Source organism: Anabrus simplex, chromosome 14, assembly GCF_040414725.1.
Source record: "Anabrus simplex isolate iqAnaSimp1 chromosome 14, ASM4041472v1, whole genome shotgun sequence".
In the NCBI taxonomy this organism is placed as follows: Eukaryota; Metazoa; Arthropoda; class Insecta; order Orthoptera; family Tettigoniidae; genus Anabrus; species Anabrus simplex.
In genome coordinates this window covers 89319795-89337319 of record NC_090278.1, presented here as the reverse complement: position 1 = coordinate 89337319, position 17525 = coordinate 89319795, and the positions used below count along the sequence as shown (strand labels likewise).

Sequence of the window (17525 nt, the reverse complement as noted above, 5' to 3'; positions counted from 1 at the left end):
ATCATGACATACGCCTTAGACATTATCTGGAAACAGCTGTCGAAGGATAACCTAGCTGCATTAGAAAGAGTGAAGTCCATGCATCTTACAAACGTTATCTGTCTGGCAAAAAACGCTCCTTCGAGACTAACCTATGAGCTCACTAGACAACCGTTCTATGTATAAGAACTGCGATTAAAAATACCACTGCCTTCTACGACACAATACCAAGTTTTACATCAAGAACTGCAGTATAAAACAGCGAATATATGGATAGATTTTTACCAAACAGACGGTATGAAGACGTCTGAATGGATGTATTCTGACTACGAACTGAGGCATACGATAACACGCTTCTAATTAAATGTTCATAAAACCATTGAAAGGGACAGACAAAACAATATGACTATGACAGGCAGATCAAGACGAGGTATCTGACATATTTATAATGAATACTGCGGAGTAGCACGGCTCCTCCAGTTATTATTATTGTATTTAGAAAGCAAACTCTCCATTTGTTTTATTGCTCTATGGTCTGACACCGTACTTAGCCGGTTCGAGTCCCTTCCATCGAAAAATACTGTCACCACCAGAATGATGGCCGGCAGAGTAGGGGAGGAGGTGGTATACAATTCCTAATCACTAGATTGCGTTTCAAACGCCAGGATTCACTTCCAAACCTATCCGCAGTGCTCACATGGCGCTGTTTATGGTGATTCGTCTTTCTATTGGGGACAATAAGCTTTGAGCAGACCCCTTGATGCTGTTCGACATGAGTAAGGCTCCGGGTTTCACCCTCTCTCCCTTGCCGTCACGAAGGGCAGCCGATCGTAGAAGCTCGTTACGAAGATCCATCTCACTTAATGCCCGATCCCGTAGAGCAACGATACAAGGGTTGGCCACACATATTATTTAAATACATTTCTTTACAACTTGCTTTACGTTGCACCGACACAGATAGGTCTTATGACGAGGAAAAACCATCTTCAGGACTGCCGACAGTGGGGTTCGAACCCACTATCTCCCAAATGCAAGGTCACAGCTGCAAGACCAACTTGCTCCGTCATATATAGTATAGCTATTAGATGTTTTATGTTACTAATGTATTCATTGATTAAGTGTAAGGCAGTCTTCACGTGTTCCTAACTTTGCCAGTTAAAATAAATCACAAATCTGTATCTAACAACAATCTTGCTGTAACTTTTAATACGGCATTTCCACAAAAAGGATGTTTTATCTACACATTTAATGAAATCACTCACATTTCTGTATCTTCTTTCAAGTTTTTATCGTAGGACACCGAACCAGAATAATCGCATGAATCTAATAATACCCATATCTCATAACAAATGTCGCAGTCACTTGAATGTGCAGCTACTGCAGACAAACAATGCTTTACATGCACTCCATGAGATTTTTATGTTATAAGATTCTAGCGAAGTACTCGTTCTTCGTAAGAATTTATGAGCAAGGATTATAGTGGTTAATGCTGAACATTAACCAGCAGAAAACTAAATATATAGCTGCTGGGAAAGTATGTAAGGATGCCTTACTTTACGGCTGAATTTTGAATAGAATATAATGACATCACAATACAGCACTTTATATATCACTACATTTCATATTTAAACTACTAACAATTATATTCATTATTCTAGGACATGCAGACCTCTTATCCATCTTATCCTTCATTATTCTAATTTGTAGTTGTTTTGATTTTTTAAATTTCCTTTCTCCACGAAGGCCAAGCACATAAAACGACTGTTTGTTAGACGCCGGGCATAAAAGTGAACGTGCGCATGCTCGAACCAGCTACAGTTATGAAAATTGCATGGCTTAGCTTAGCGTAGCAGTCTGTGTGTGTCATTCCATGTAACTTCACTGGAGCGATTTTTTTATTACGTAGCATAGCGTGGTTTGGCTTAGCTTTCTGTGTGTTGTGGCCTTTAGCGTTGGTTTGATACACATGGCGGAAGATTGTTGAAGGGGCCAAGGTTTACGATGCATTGTAGAGCCATAGAAGAAGACGAAGGAGCAGAAGAAGAACGTTAACGACACAAAATGAAATGTGAATTGTACATTAACTAAATATGAATCAAGTAGCGGCGATTGGGAATTAAAAGTACGGGGGAAAAATACACAGTCAACAAACAGTACCCGGGTTTGTCGGATATAGCGGAGGGACCGGGGGGGGGGGGTACATAAATCAAAACTGAAAAAGAAAAGCTAAGAATGTTCAGTTGTTTGGTGCTCTCTGAGCGAATTTCGACGGAGAGGTGAAGGTCGACGGTTTACCAATTTAAGTGCAGTAATAATAGTCTTTTGAGATTATGACTCATCGATATACAATAAAACTTTCACCAAAGGAACAATATTACACATGTATTACAATTAAAAGGAAGTACGGAGTGATTAAACAATTAAAATAATTTAGTATTTGACTACACACTAAGAAACTAACAGACACTAAAGAGACTGCCAGACTGACGAATTTACGCGGCAAGCGGGTGAATCATACCTCAGTGTCCATGTCCTTGGCCAAAAATAAAATATACCCCTGTTACCCTTCTTGACAGCAAACGCAAAGTCTCCACTACTTGCTGTGGCGCTAATAATATCGGTTAGCCGGGACGACCGGTATTTTCTGCGTATTTCCATTAATAATTAAGGAATTTAAAGAAAAGACTTAGCTCATAAGACAACAGGGCTTGTACAAATTGCTTTTTTTCAACGATTCCTTTAATTTCTGGTTTCAGCATGCTAAAATGGAATAAACATTGAATATATTCTCCAGAAAGTTGGGGAAAGAGGCGAGGGCCCACTCGCCCCCTCCCCACTTAAATAAACGAACAACTTCACACGAATTATGACGAATGTTGCCGAACATAGCTCTACTTGGTCCTTGTTCATTAGAGAAGGCGAGCACAGTCAGAAACACTCAATTTTCTTGAAAACCCTTAGAGTTACGAAAAAATGCATATAATTTAGTTTCAAGGCCATCTGTACTTCATTTTCAGATAGAGCCAACCATTTACCCGTTGTTTTAGTTAATGTAGGAAAACATGGCCAAATTTGTGACATACCCTGTAATTCCCCCACTAATTCGAAACGATGAAACGGTGAAATATATCAAAATGAAGAGTATCCCTTGTGTGACTCGGGATTTAAAGCTGTGTTCTTACCCAATTTCAACTGAATCAGTCCAGGAGTTTTCGAGCCTACCTGAAACAAACAAACAAACAGACATCATTTCCTTTGTATTAATAGTGTTACCGTGTTTTAGTGGACCAGAGACGTGCGGGTGTGAATGGATGGACAGAGAAAACAAAGCATATATTAAAGCACCATACTGGACCTTTCTAATAGATAGTTCATAAATTTGTTTTCCTTGCGCAAATACCAAGAAGCAAGGACTTTTCCAGCACCAGACAGAATGACATAAAATGTTGACAAAATTAGGAAAATCACAAAACATTTCTAGTGTTCAATTACAAATTTTAATAAAAGCCTTCAAAAGGACCTTTGTCGGGACCCATTCAACCACGCTCTGCTACCACTTGTTACCGCGTTTTATTGGACCAGAGAGGCGTAAGATGGTGCTGCTGTGAATGGATGGACAGAGAAAAGATCAAAGCAAACATTAAAGCACTAAATTTTGAAATCTTATTTCTTTCCTTTTTTTCTGAGTTTAAAATTTTATAGATCATCTGAATATGCATAACAATAATATTAAGATGACTTCGTCAGCTCCCACAATACCAATGACTTAAAGTCGAAAAATCAGGTACAATAGAGAAGATTATCGATACAATAGTTTACAAGAAATGAGCATTGTAGCTCTAAAGAGCGTATTTGTTCCACTCACTGACATCCTAGGAGACTGAGCTCCAACATTTTACGAAAGTCCGGCCTCTCAGAGGCACACACTACTTGCCAAATTTACACTAGATAATTTTCAAAAACATTTCCGCTCGAGAGTCTCTTACCCATTCGTCTATAAATAACGAATATTTAAACCGAGGCGATGAGTGCTCATTCTAAATGGCCTAAATGTACAAAAAAAAGTTTAAGCCGACGGCCATGAAGAAAAAGCTAGGAGGTGAAAATCTAGGACTCATTTTGAAAAACACTTAAAATCCTAATTGGGATTATGACACGAAGTTGCAGACGCTAAGCCTATACTACAGAGGGGTGACTAGTGTGAAGAATTTAGAGGTTTAGAAGATCTTAGTCATCCCCATACCAAGTTGAATGGGAATTAACAGTGGGTGAACAATCTTTATTCCTTAAATTACATACTTCCCAGCACGGATTTGATCAAAGTCCTCAGACTTGCCGAAAATTTACATTAAAACAGAGACGTTACAATTTTACATTAATAAAAGAAATTTGAAACCTTCCCCTCAAGTTATCTGCCTGGAGTTAACACGTATTAAGAGATGTCTGCCATTACCTTGAGTTGTTGGGCCTTCCGACGACGACAAGGCTTCCCCTGCCTCCTAAATACGCCGTACGCACACACATTAGACCGTAGCGATGTATATGACAATACGGCCCTAAATAGCCCAGCTTTTATAGTATCTTAGAGGGGAAAGTTCCAGAACTCTCTTGAGCTAGGCAGAATGCCTGTACAGAACCCCAGTTTTAATTGGCTAGTGAAAAATACACAAAATTCCTGATTCGTTAATAAGGAAGCCGTACAAGTGCTGATAACCTTAGCACTTAAAAACAATCTACAAATATTTCAGGTTTACAAGCAATGAAAACTGAAAATTCCCTTAAAAATTAATTGTCCGTAATCCCGCCAAAGGGGGCGCCAGGCCGATAGTAGAGACATCTAAAGGTTAAAGGTCTAAGTATCTGGTGATACATAGTTTAGGATTCGCAACACAGATGGCCTTCTAGAAGGCGCGTAGTTCAACGGGTCGGAGAAGGCGTACCCCCTGTTCAAATACTATAGATGTATCACATGTTGTATCTATGTTACCACCATAAGAAACATATCGCTGTGGTGTCCGGTCCGCCTTAGTGGATCCTTCGGTAAAAATCCGCGTATCTCAAAAAGGGTCTACACCAGACTTCCCTCAATAATTTCAAAATTATAAAAGCACTCACAAATAACCGTAAACGTTTCCAGAGAAAAGAAGAAGGAAATGAATGTTTGAAGAACCCCATAAACCTCAGACGAGGGTACAGTGAAACCTATTTACAACGGAACCTATACATAGCGGAAACCTGGTGTTAACGGAAATACACTGACCGACAGAGCAAATGCAACACCAAGGAGGAGTGGTTCGAAAGGGATGAAAGTTGGGGAAAAAACAGAGGCGGCACGGAAGAATAATTGATGTTTATTTCAAACCGATATGCAGGTTACACAATGCGCACGGCATCGACTCAGTAGGATGTAGGACCACCGCGAGCGGCGATGCACGCAGAAACACATCGAGGTACAGAGTCAATAAGAGTGCGGATGGTGTCCTGAGGGATGGTTCTCCATTCTCTGTCAACCATTTGCCACAGTTGGTCGTCCGTACGAGGCTGGGGCAGAGTTTGCAAACGGCGTCCAATGAGATCCCACACGTGTTCGATTGGTGAGAGATCCGGAGAGTACGCTGGCCACGGAAGCATCTGTACACCTCGTAGAGCCTGTTAGGAGATGCGAGCAGTGTGTGGGCGGGCATTATCCTGCTGAAACAGAGCATTGGGCAGCCCCTGAAGGTACGGGAGTGCCACGGGCCGCAGCACATGCTGCACGTAGCGGTGGGCATTTAACGTGCCTTGAATACGCACTAGAGATGACGTGGAATCATACGCAATAGCGCCCCAAACCATGATGCCGCGTTGTCTAGCGGTAGGGCGCTCCACAGTTACTGCCGGACTTGACCTTTCTCCACGCCGACGCCACACTCGTCTACGGTGACTATCACTGACAGAACAGAAGCGTGACTCATCGGAGAACACGACGTTCCGCCATTCCCTCAGCCAAGTCGCTCTAGCCCGGCACCATGCCAGGCGTGCACGTCTATGCTGTGGAGTCAATGGTAGTCTTCTAAGCGGACGCCGGGAGTGCAGGCCTCCTTCAACCAATCGACGGGAAATTGTTCTGGTCGATATTGGAACAGCCAGGGTGTCTTGCACATGCTGAAGAATGGCGGTTGACGTGGCGTGCGGGGCTGCCACCGCTTGGCGGCGGATGCGCCGATCCTCGCGTGCTGACGTCACTCGGGCTGCGCCTGGACCCTTCGCACGTGCCACATGTCCCTGCGCCAACCATCTTCGCCACAGGCACTGCACCGTGGACACATCCCTATGGGTATCGGCTGCGATTTGAGGAAGCGACCAACCTGCCCTTCTCAGCCCGATCACCATACCCCTCGTAAAGTCGTCTGTCTGCTGGAAAAGCCTCCGTTGACGGCGGCCTGGTATTCTTAGCTATACACGTGTCCAGTGGCACACGACAACACGTTCTACAATGACTGTCGGCTGAGAAATCACGGTACGAAGTGGGCCATTCGCCAACGCCGTGTCCCATTTATCGTTCGCTACGTGCGCAGCACAGCGGCGCATTTCACATCATGAGCATACCTCAGTGACGTCAGTCTACCCTGCAATTGGCATAAAGTTCTGACCACTCCTTCTTGGTGTTGCATTTGCTCTGTCAGTCAGTGTATTTCATGACCCCATGAGATAAACACTGAAATATAGACAAAAGAACCTCTATTTAGCGGAACTTGCGCAACACGGAAACGAAAACAGTTTCTCAGTACACGGCGAAAAAATACACAACTTTATAGGCCTTTGTATAATTTTTCATTCATGAACAGAGCTGAATTGTTTACAAGTTTTGAATTTATAATAAGTTAATGTTATTGGTTATACCTCACACTAACTGAGTACTTTTGGAGTTTTCGGAGACGCCGCAATCTTCTCCCGTAAGAGTTTTGTTTTTTTACGTGCCAGTAAATCTACCGACACGAGGCTGACGTACTTGAGCGCCTTCAAATACCACCGGAATGAGCCAGGATCGAACCTGCAAATTTGAAGACAGAAGGGCAGTGCTTTACCGTCTGAGACACTCAACCACATTATTTTTTAAAAAATTCTTTGGATCTCTATGGAAATAAACAATGTTGACAATTTTACAAGTTATGACCAAAACTCAATACTGTTGTGATAGTACATATATCACACCTTCGCACTGTACGTACAAGTGAGAGATATTATTGTCAGTATTCGATTTATTATTATTCCATTTGTATACTTACTTTTAATATTATAAGCTGGGAGGTCTCCATATGTGGTATGAGTAATTTGTTTTGTACGACGGTTGGGAAAATCATTGCTATCATAACTCAGGAAATTCGTATGACTCATGTGGGCATCCCAGTCTGATGAGATGGACTTGTTGATGTAGTCGGAAACCCCCCAGAGTTTGTTGATCTTGTGATTGCTTTGTGACTCTGGAAGAGATTCAGGGCGTGGTTTTGACATGAGGATGTATTCATGATTGGTTGGTCAGGATCAATCTCGACGTATCTTTTTGAGAGGAAGGGGGAAGTGGAGCTCTATATACGCACGTGATCAAACGGCGGGAAGGACACACACTGTACGGGAAGGAAGTAGTGCTGACACACACGATGCGGGAGTGAAACTGGATATACGGTACTGGAGTGACACTGCTGCAATATACTGGACTGGACTTCAAACAATCATGGAACATGGCTGACCTACAAACCGTGGATTGCTTAGGCACTGGGTAGAGTATCACTTTGTGGCGGCCTGGTATTATATGTTGGTGAAAGCTATCTCAGACTTTCCATAATTTATGTTCAGGAACGACAAGTGTGTGTTGCTCAAATGTATATATCTTTAAAAGAAGTGTTAGCGTCAGTAAACACAGTATTACGATGTACAGTATCTGTGTGACATAATAAGTGCCGATTATGAGAATCGGCAAGTCGTGTTGATACAGAGACAGTGAAGGGTGCCTATCTATATATATGTACATTTTTCAACGGACTAACTGCAAATGGTGAATTAGTTCTCGCTTTCGTTTTACTGCTGTTTTCATTGTCGTTGTAAATACGGAGTCTTCCAGTAATATGTTGTGTGTGTATTATATGTATATTTTGGTGTGTTGATGAGGTGTTCATGCACGGATGTTATTGAGAATATAGTTAGATATTTTAGAATCAGTGGGGTTATTGATGAAGCTGGGTGCAGTTCCTACCTATTTAGTCGTTTTCAGATGGTTATGTAAGGCCTGAAGCAGATGTACCAGTACGCAGCATTATGTACACGCCCGGGGAGATAAAGAATGATCATGCTCTACCTAAATTCGAGGGATCCATTCTGGTGTATTCTGGCGCCCATACTACGGACATTTCGAATTTAATTTATTTCAAGTCTTTTATTAAATTTCTGAGTAATTTTATTTATGATCATTTATTAATATTAACAGGAAAGTCACAGTGTATATTAAAAAAACTGTAATTGTTGCGAGAAATGTAACTTCCTTGAGAATATGAAAAGGAGTTAAAAGAAAATGTATCGTAGTGTCTCTCTTGTGTAACGATTAATAAAATAGACGATGTTACAGCATTCAGTAGCCTTTTCTTTATCGTAAGAGGTGCACGATGCAGTAAAATGACTAGAAAACACCTCAGACTACCGTGCAGAACCCTAGGAGACAATACGTGGGGACAATGATATCACGTTTGTATGTTCTGAACGGAAACCTGTGCACAACGGAAAAAATATATATAGTACCATGAGATTCCGTTGTCTACAACTTTCACTGTATTATATATAACACAAGAGTTTTGTCTGTACAATGCTCAGAATTAAAAAAATAATGGTATTTGTGTATCGTTCGTGTCCAGTGAAATACAATTTTTTAATTTTCCGTCATCGCTGTATGTATGTATGTATGTACGCGCATCACAAGAAAATGGCTGAAGAGAATTTGATGAAAATCGGTAATGTAAAGTCGGTGAAGGAGCACTGCAATCTAGGGTATAAATAATTCTATTCACGCTGAACGAAATGGTAGTTTAGGGGAAGGTCTAAAATTTCATTCTCAAATGAAATTAAATTTTCAATGTTAGTGGACCTATCGATAAATACCACACAACTAAAGTTATATAGAATTAAATTTCCGATGATAACAATAATGGCGGTGGCCTCCGAACAGGCCTGGTAGAGGCCTCTTGATCTGACGACCGTAGGCAACCTGCGCGTCGTGCTGAGGATGAAATGATGATGATGAAGACGGCACATACACCCAGTCCCCATGCCAGGGGATTTAACCAATTTATTATGGTTAAAATTCCCGACCCTATGGGCCAAAGGCCAGTACGCTAACCATTTAGCCATAGAGCCGGACAACAATAGCATTACGTTGTCCACTGTTGTGATGAGATATGTCTCTTCTGCTGCCAGTCATCTCCCATAGATGGGATTGCCACTGCGTCCCGAGTAAAACAGCCTGCCTGAATATTGGCGGAAAGTAGTCAATCATGCGTACTACAACTAGATGGTACATATTTCAACTTTCAGGCTGGAATTTGTTAAACATTTGGCGAGATAACACGATCGACGACATACCATTTTCTCGAGAAGTGCGAATGACTAATGCTAGTAGGTGTAGAAAGCATTCCATTTTAAAAAAGAAGGAAGTTACTGTACTACCAACATGTGCTGCGCGGTTCAATTATCAGCTCCTCGGTAAACAGACTGTCGGTGTTTTGCGAACTGGGAGCTGTTTGAGGTGAATAATGTATCTGTCTCAACCTGCATAATTACTTTCAATTAACTTCTCGTTCATTTTACTAACGAAACCTGTTCCCATCCGCTCCAGATTTAAGTCAATGCAAACCAGGTTATTATTGAGTTTTATATAATATTCACACAGTCATTACGTAAACACAAGTCCTCAAAATTATTTTCTACGATTGCTCACTTCTGAGGCCCCGTTTCTTCAACGTGAGCTAAACCTCAATCCTGTGCTTCACAGTTTCAACATTGAGTTTGACTGTTTATTCTGTTTCATTAAGGAGGGTTAGTTTTTACTCTAGGTTTAAAGTCGGGATTAAGTTAACCCCTCGTCGGGCTGAGTGGCTCAGACGGTTGAAGCGCTGGCCTTCTGACCCCAACTTGGCAGGTTTGACCCTGGCTCGGTCCGGTGGTACTTGAAGGTGCTCAAATACGTCACTCGGTAGATTTACTGTCACGTAACAGAACTCCTGAGAGACTAAATTACAGCACCTCGGCATCTCCGAAGACTGAAAAAGAAGTTAGTGGGACGTAAAGTCAATAACATGATGATTATTATTATTATTATTATTATTATTATTATTATTATTATTATTATTATTAAGTTAACCCCTCCTTTCACCTGGGTTCATCTATTAACTCGAGGCTTCTTCTTCTTCCGCCACTTTCCTCACACCTGTGGTGTCGCGGGTGCGAACTGTCCCCCCCCACACACACACGCACACGCACACACACACACACACACACACGTGTACGTATATTTGACCCTGTTTTACGGCCCGATGCCCTTCTTGACGCCAACCCTATGTGGAGGGATGTTATTACGTGTTTCTGTCGTGGCTAGTTGTGTGGTAAGTTGTCTGAATATGAAGAGTTAAGTGGTGGGACAAACACAGATACTTAGTCCCCGAGCCAGAAGAAATAATCTCCGACCCGGCTGGGAATCGAACAGGGGACCCTCTGAACCGAAGGCCTCAACGCTGACCATTTAGCCAAGGAGTCAAATAAGGCTAAAATCAAAATAGCCGCTCTAAAGCATGTGTTGGACCAACACCAACCACAATACTCAGAGCACAGTAGTGACAAAACATAGATTCGGTACCAAGGAGTAATCTAATAACGGTCGTGATCCTTTAGTACGAAAATGTTTTCGAAATCTTAATATTTGATACCTAAAGGAGCAATGGTAATTTTACATGCTCTTTATCTAGAAGACTAAGATGCATAGAGCGGATTTTAAAAACATTACCTTAAACATCAAGTTACCAACCTCCAACAAACTTCACTTTATTTAGATCATGAAAACAGACTAAAGAGCAAAAACAGACACAAAAACAAACAAACAAACAAACAAACAAACAAACAAACAAACAAACAAACAAAGTCAGTTAACACTGTGACAGCATGCCCAACCCATCATGTATCCTTCACCAAAATATTGAAGTTGACCAAAACTAGCTCTGCACACACTCAACAAACAACTTTAAAGGAAGCGTTGTCTCCAGAAAATAAAAGTTAGTTAGTGAAACAAAATAATTAATTTGTCGGTGAACTGACGTGTGGTTCATAGAGCAACATGAAGAGACTAGAAGAAGATCGTCAGATAGGGCTACAGAGACAAGGCAGTGCCTTTAGTAGATGATGATGGTGATGTTGATACAAAAGATAACCTCACGAGCAATTCCACTTCTCGGTTTGCTGTATAGATTATCTGACATCACCCTTACGTACCTCGCACTCTACCGATTATTGAATTCACGTCTCCCATTTCGTCTAACTCTTCGCCCACTAACCTCAATCACACTGACCGCGTGCAGTAATTCATCTGTGTCATTGTTAGAGCCAGAGAATCTGAACAGCAATCAGATACTGGATAAGTTAAACTTTTGCCCATATCTACTCGCAGAAAAGAGAGTCCTATATAAAGCTGTTAACGGTTTATTTCTTTCTCCTGAACCTGCATCCTTCTTTTCCCTACATGTCCCAACTCGCAAAACCAGGATAGATTCATCCACCCCTTGATACTCCGCATTCCCGCCTCTCTCTTGTTAAAAGAACTTTCAAATGAACAAACACCACACTTACACACATCACTTTAAATATTAACGTTACTTTCAAAGGCTTAAGCAAAAGATTATTTCCAAGAAGTTCCCCAAAGTAAAGACTCTGTCACTCTGGTCAATATTACTCTCTTCATAAGATGACTTACCAGAGCTTCAAATTTACTCCATCTGTCACACTTCAGGTCATCATGTCTTTCACATTTTAAGTGTCGTTTCTTGATACGTAGTCGGGGATGAGGACAGATGAGATGAAATTATATGGTATGTTTTACGGCAGGATGCCCTTCCCAAAGGTAACATCATAGTATTCCAGCTATCGCCTCAGTATGTAGGGAAAGAGAGAGTTTTCGAGCAGTACACATCGTGGAAGGAGAGAGTTTTGAAAAATTACGCAGAGAAAGACCAAGTTTAGCTATGAAATACCTACCGTAACAGATTTGTTAGAAGCGTTTGTTGAGGGAATCAAACCGCCATTACTTCTTGTTTTAAAGTGGAAGGAAGCAGTTTTGGAAGTGGTGTCTTCATGTATCGCTGTTAGACATCTGCCGGTGTAATAGTAAAAAAATATAATACTAATACTAATGTTATTTATACAGAAAGAAAAAGAAATATAAGTGAAAAGTGAACTTTCAAGGGTTGAGGAAAATCCAAGTACATGGCAGGAACACCTTGGAACTCCAACTCGGAAACAAATATCACAGACTATACAGAGTCAGGACAGAAAAATAGTAGCACAAGTAGCAGATTGTTGTGATTAAGAAAAAGAAAATAAGCAATTGGGTGAGTCGATTGAACGAGATGCCGCATATACGAGAAAATCTGTTTCCGCGATTAAGAGGATTAAAGCATTTTCTTGCATCTGACTGGCGAAACTCCGGGCACCCCTGGCAAAAATAGATAGGGCAGTCTAAATGACTGATATTATTATACCATAACAAAGGAAAAGTCACAACGAGGCATGACACAGAGTACGCGAAACGTTTAGTGGTACTTCGGCTCCCTAGTGCTGAATCGGTAGATTCGTATTGGCAACCTTTGACACACAAACTATGAATCGCCGTGAGACATCTGGCGTACACTTTACGTACTAGTACTCTTATTGTTTACACAGCAAAGCCAAACTATAGAATTCATGCTAGGAAGAAGATTCGCATCGAGAAATGTTATACTGTATAATGTTCTATAATGTGTGTGACATAGTTATTGGCTTAAGATAATAAAGGCTTAGAAAATTAATATCGATCGATCATACTATCGATTCAACTCAGATTTCATTTCCATTCAGCTGGCGGTATTACCGGAACCGGGGTAGCTCCCTTCTTACTCCTCAACCCCGTAAAACCAAGTATCACTAAAAGTTTCGCAGACTATACTTACATAAAAATGCACGGTGTATCGTAAGTAATAGCGCGAAATGAAACAGCTGTAAGTACAAGATACTAGAAGCAAAAACGTTTAAAACTTTACGGGAGAAACGTTGGCTGGAAAATAAGAAATCTAAAATAATAGCCTCTCAAGAAGAAGGCAGCTTGTAGACGGCTGAAGGAGAAAATCACAGCGACGAGGAATATAACCAACATCATGCAATAAAACGTCCTAGGTGGATAAAAAGAACGCGCTACATTCTTGGAGACTACAATGGCACTTATTTTGAAACACATTTTTAGGTTACCTAAAGTTTGGACACTGTCAGTGTTATACATGATCGAATATAACTTGGAATTCCCAACACATAGGTAGGCCTAAGCTTATATCTTGTATGGTTCACGACTGGATAACTTTTTAATGAATAACTACGGATTTTTTTTTTGTAGTGAAATGTGTGGCTATAATTCGTTTTCTGATGTTAATGCTTTCTGCCACAAAATTTAATAACAATTGCTTCTCTTGAAACGTCGTATCAGGCTTCTTCCTTCGTTTCTGGTCAATAGTGGACATAATTTATCATAAATTACCTGCAAACACCGAACCTAATTAAAAACTTGTTTTTTATCTACCAGGGCGGCAGCGCGAAGTCATTTGTTTTCCCTCGATCAATCAATCAATCAATCAATCAATCAATCAATCATGCTGATCTGCATTTAGGGTTGTGCCCAGGCCGCCTTTTCTTAAATGATTTCAAAGAAATTGGAAATTTAATGCACATATCCCTTGGTAAGTTATTCCAATCCCTGACTCCCCTTCCTATAAACGAATATTTGCCCCAATTTGTTGGATGGAGTAATTGTCCCAAAATATGACAAGTGCAAATATTTAGGTGTGAGATTTGAAAGTAATTTTTACTGGAAGGGTCATGTTGATGACATTGTTGGGAAAGCATATAGATCATTACATGTCATAATGAGGCTATTTAAAGGATGCAACAAAGAAATAAAAGAGAAATGTTACTTAAGTATGGTTCGTCCATTATTGAAATATGCAAAGAGTGTTTGGGATCCTCACCAGGAATATCTAATAAAAGAAAGAGATGGTGTGCAGAGGAAAGCAGCAAGATTTGTAACAGGAGATTTCAGGAGAAAAAGTAGTGTATCAGAAATGTTAGAGAAACTTGGGTGGGAAACTTTAAGTACGAGAAGGGAGAAAACTAGACTTATAGGATTATATAGAGCCTATACAGGAGAGTAAGCATGGGGGGAAATTCATGAGAGGCTTCAGTTGGAAAATAATTACATCGGCAGGACTGACCACAAGTATAAAATAAGGGATTTTAGCAGAAGCGATTGGGGTAAATTTTCATTCATTGGGAAGGGTGTGAAGGAGTGGAACATTTTACCAGGGGTACTGTTTGATCCTTTTCCAAAATCTGTACAGATATTCAAGAAGACAATAAACAGCAACAGAGAAAAGAAATGTTAGAGGGCATTTGACCTGTGCAGGTTATTGTAAATAAAGAATTTTTGTGAATAAATTAATTCCATCCCCTGCTCTATGGAGATTGGACTGGCAACCCTAATTGCAAATTTCTAGAGCCGATTTCCTCGACCTCTCACAGAACTGATCTGAAATGGCGCTGTCGTCCAGGCGGCCATGTTGTGCTGAAGGATGAACGATAAGCATTGTTTTAAGGCACGGATGTTACACATTTTATGGTCCAGAAGACTGCGTGTGTGAGTGTGGGTAAAACGTTTCTTTTTACGATCGAAATTAATCTGGGTGGAAAGAAATGAAATGGCGATTCCACAGCTTGAAATGTGTGTCGTCGTAAAGTTGTCCAATTAAATCTACGAAGCGATGTGCTCGAGAACGAAGCTAGACACTGCATCCGCTATGAATGAAAAGATTTATGCTACACGAATAATTGACACTTACAGGGACTTTTAACGAAATAGTGTTATATTTATCTTCATCTTCAATGTTGTTATTATTATTCATCCCTCCATATAGGATTGGTATCCGATGAAGCATCCTGCCATTAAACTCGGCTGACTCCGTACAAAAATTTTATTCCGGGCAATTGGGAAAATAGGGACTACGATAAGTTTCATTATGCATTTTCGTTTGATCGACTAGGTTTCGTTGTGTCGACCACGCCGTCCACACCACTTTGCATCAGTTATACAGTACATTTCTCACACGATGCTTGTTCTGTTTGTGCGCGTCTTCTCATAGGCCCATTTCTTCCAGATTTTTGACGTTATTTTGGTTTTGCGTCAAAATTCTTAAAACTGCGTTTTGTCCATTGAGAGTGGTCGATTCGTCGAAGGCGGCCGTAGAAGCGAGTCATGCTTTTGCGCACTGTGGCCGTGATCTTCTCTATCTTAGAGTAGATTTCTTCTCTGGTTTTTGTTTACAAATATCTTTACGTCAACTCAACACAGATACGACTTACGACGACGATGGGAGAGGAAAGGGCTAGGAGTCGGAAGGAAGCGGCCGTAACTTTAATTAAGGTACAGCCCCAGCATTTGACTGGTGTGAAAATGGAAAACCACGGATAACCATATTCAGGGCTGTCAACAGTGGGGTTCGAACCCTATCTTTCCCGAATGCAACCTCAAAGTCACGCGGCCCTAACCGCACGACCAAGTCGTTAGGTGGATTTTCTTATCTAGAGAATCTTTCTCTCTGTTTGCTCTAACATTTCTGGGAGAGAATAAGGCATTCTGACGCAAAGAGAGATATCGGCTTAACGGCAGCACTGTAATGATGAATTTTGGTTCTTTTTCCGGTTCATTTTGGCCTACTGGGGACCACGGGGCTCTTCTTAACTCTTAGCTAGGGTCTTCTGCTTTTTCTTGGCCCAGTACACTTTCATTTTCTGCCTGTGTGCCTGCTTCCTTCCATGCGTTCACTTACGTCTGGTTATTTTTATTTATTTATTCGTGTCAGTAGCACAATATAGATTACAGATGTATGTTACAAAATTAAATAAGATACATGAAATTACAATATTTACGTAAAATTATAGGCTACAGTTATTTACAAAATATCGGCCCAGAATGTGGCCACGTTAACAGCGCTGACACTCGCCTGTGCGACATAGAGTTCTGTCCATTTAACAGGGCATAGAGGACAATTAATGCCGGTCGCGTGGTGTAGGGGTAACGTGCCTGCCTCTTACCCGGTGGCCCCGGGTTCGATTCCCGGCCAGGTCAGGGATTTTTATCTCAATCTGAAGGCTGGTTCGAGGTCCACGAAGCCTACGTGACTACAGTTGAAGAGATGGCGGCCCCGGTTTAGAAAGCCGAGAATAACGGACGAGAGGATCCGTCATGCTGAGCACACGACACCTCGTAATCTGCAGGCCTTGGGGCTGAGCAGCGGTCGCTTGGTAGGGGCTGTTGCGCCATGGAGTTTGGTTTTAGAGGACAATTAGTAAGGTGCCTTGTCGTTTGTACCATGCCCCATTTCTTCACATTGTCCTTTGATCTTCCAACGCCTGATCTTAGTCTGTTCAGTGCCTTCCATGTAGTCCAGGTTTCTTCATGACCAGGGGGAAGCTTCTCCTCCAATTTTAAGCGTTCTGGATGAAAAGTGCTGGAGTTCAGTCAAGTTGGTGGTAGTTTGTGTCCATGTAGGGGGTGGGCTGAGCTGGTTAAAAAGCCCTTAACCTCTCCACATTTGCAGCTACTTCGCGTCTGATCTTAGGAGGGGCTATTCCTGCAAGGGAGTACAGTTTGTCTGTTGGTGTAATATGCCTGCGTGTTTCATTCAGGGCGACATCGACCTTTTTGGCATGTGTATAGCCTATTTATACCAAACGGGACCAGCCTACTCTCCTGTTGAGGCTGTTGTCCTTACCGTATGAGGATGGGCGCCTGTCACTGTACGGAGCAGGGAGTTCCGAGAGGACAACTTACGTCTGGTGGTCCCTGTACTCTTTTTGCTTGTGAGGGACAGCGGAAAGACTCCCTGAGGAATGGCCTGTCGGTACTGAGATCGGTTCTCTGTCGTCTCTAATGGGATCTTAGTTCCTCTACGTCTGATTTTACTGAGGTGATCCACTTGGTCTTGGAAGCCTTTCCTCTACTTGTCACTATGGGGGTTCTGTTGGTGAATTTTTGTATTTATAGAAGAGCACATTTTGTTGCATATTATGTCATGGATGGTTTGGAAAAATACCTCCATTTTTTATTTGCTCTGGCCGCTAAAGCCTCGAGATGTAGTCCGTTTGATTGGATTCACTCACCAAAGTGTTTAAACTTATCCTCACAGTTTCTTGTTCCATAATATTTGGTGTTTAGTTGGGTCGTGTTTTCTTTGAGA

General features: G+C 41.4%; 1 long non-coding RNA gene across 1 annotated transcript in view; it reads right to left on the bottom strand.

The window, feature by feature from the left end:
* Positions 1-2731: 2731 nt before the first annotated feature.
* The window catches only part of LOC137503016 (uncharacterized), a 129636-nt gene continuing 114842 nt past the window's right edge, over positions 2732-17525 (bottom strand). The window contains exon 3 of the long non-coding RNA XR_011018989.1: positions 2732-3201. This is a non-coding gene — a long non-coding RNA (uncharacterized lncRNA). The remainder of the gene's footprint in view (positions 3202-17525) is intronic.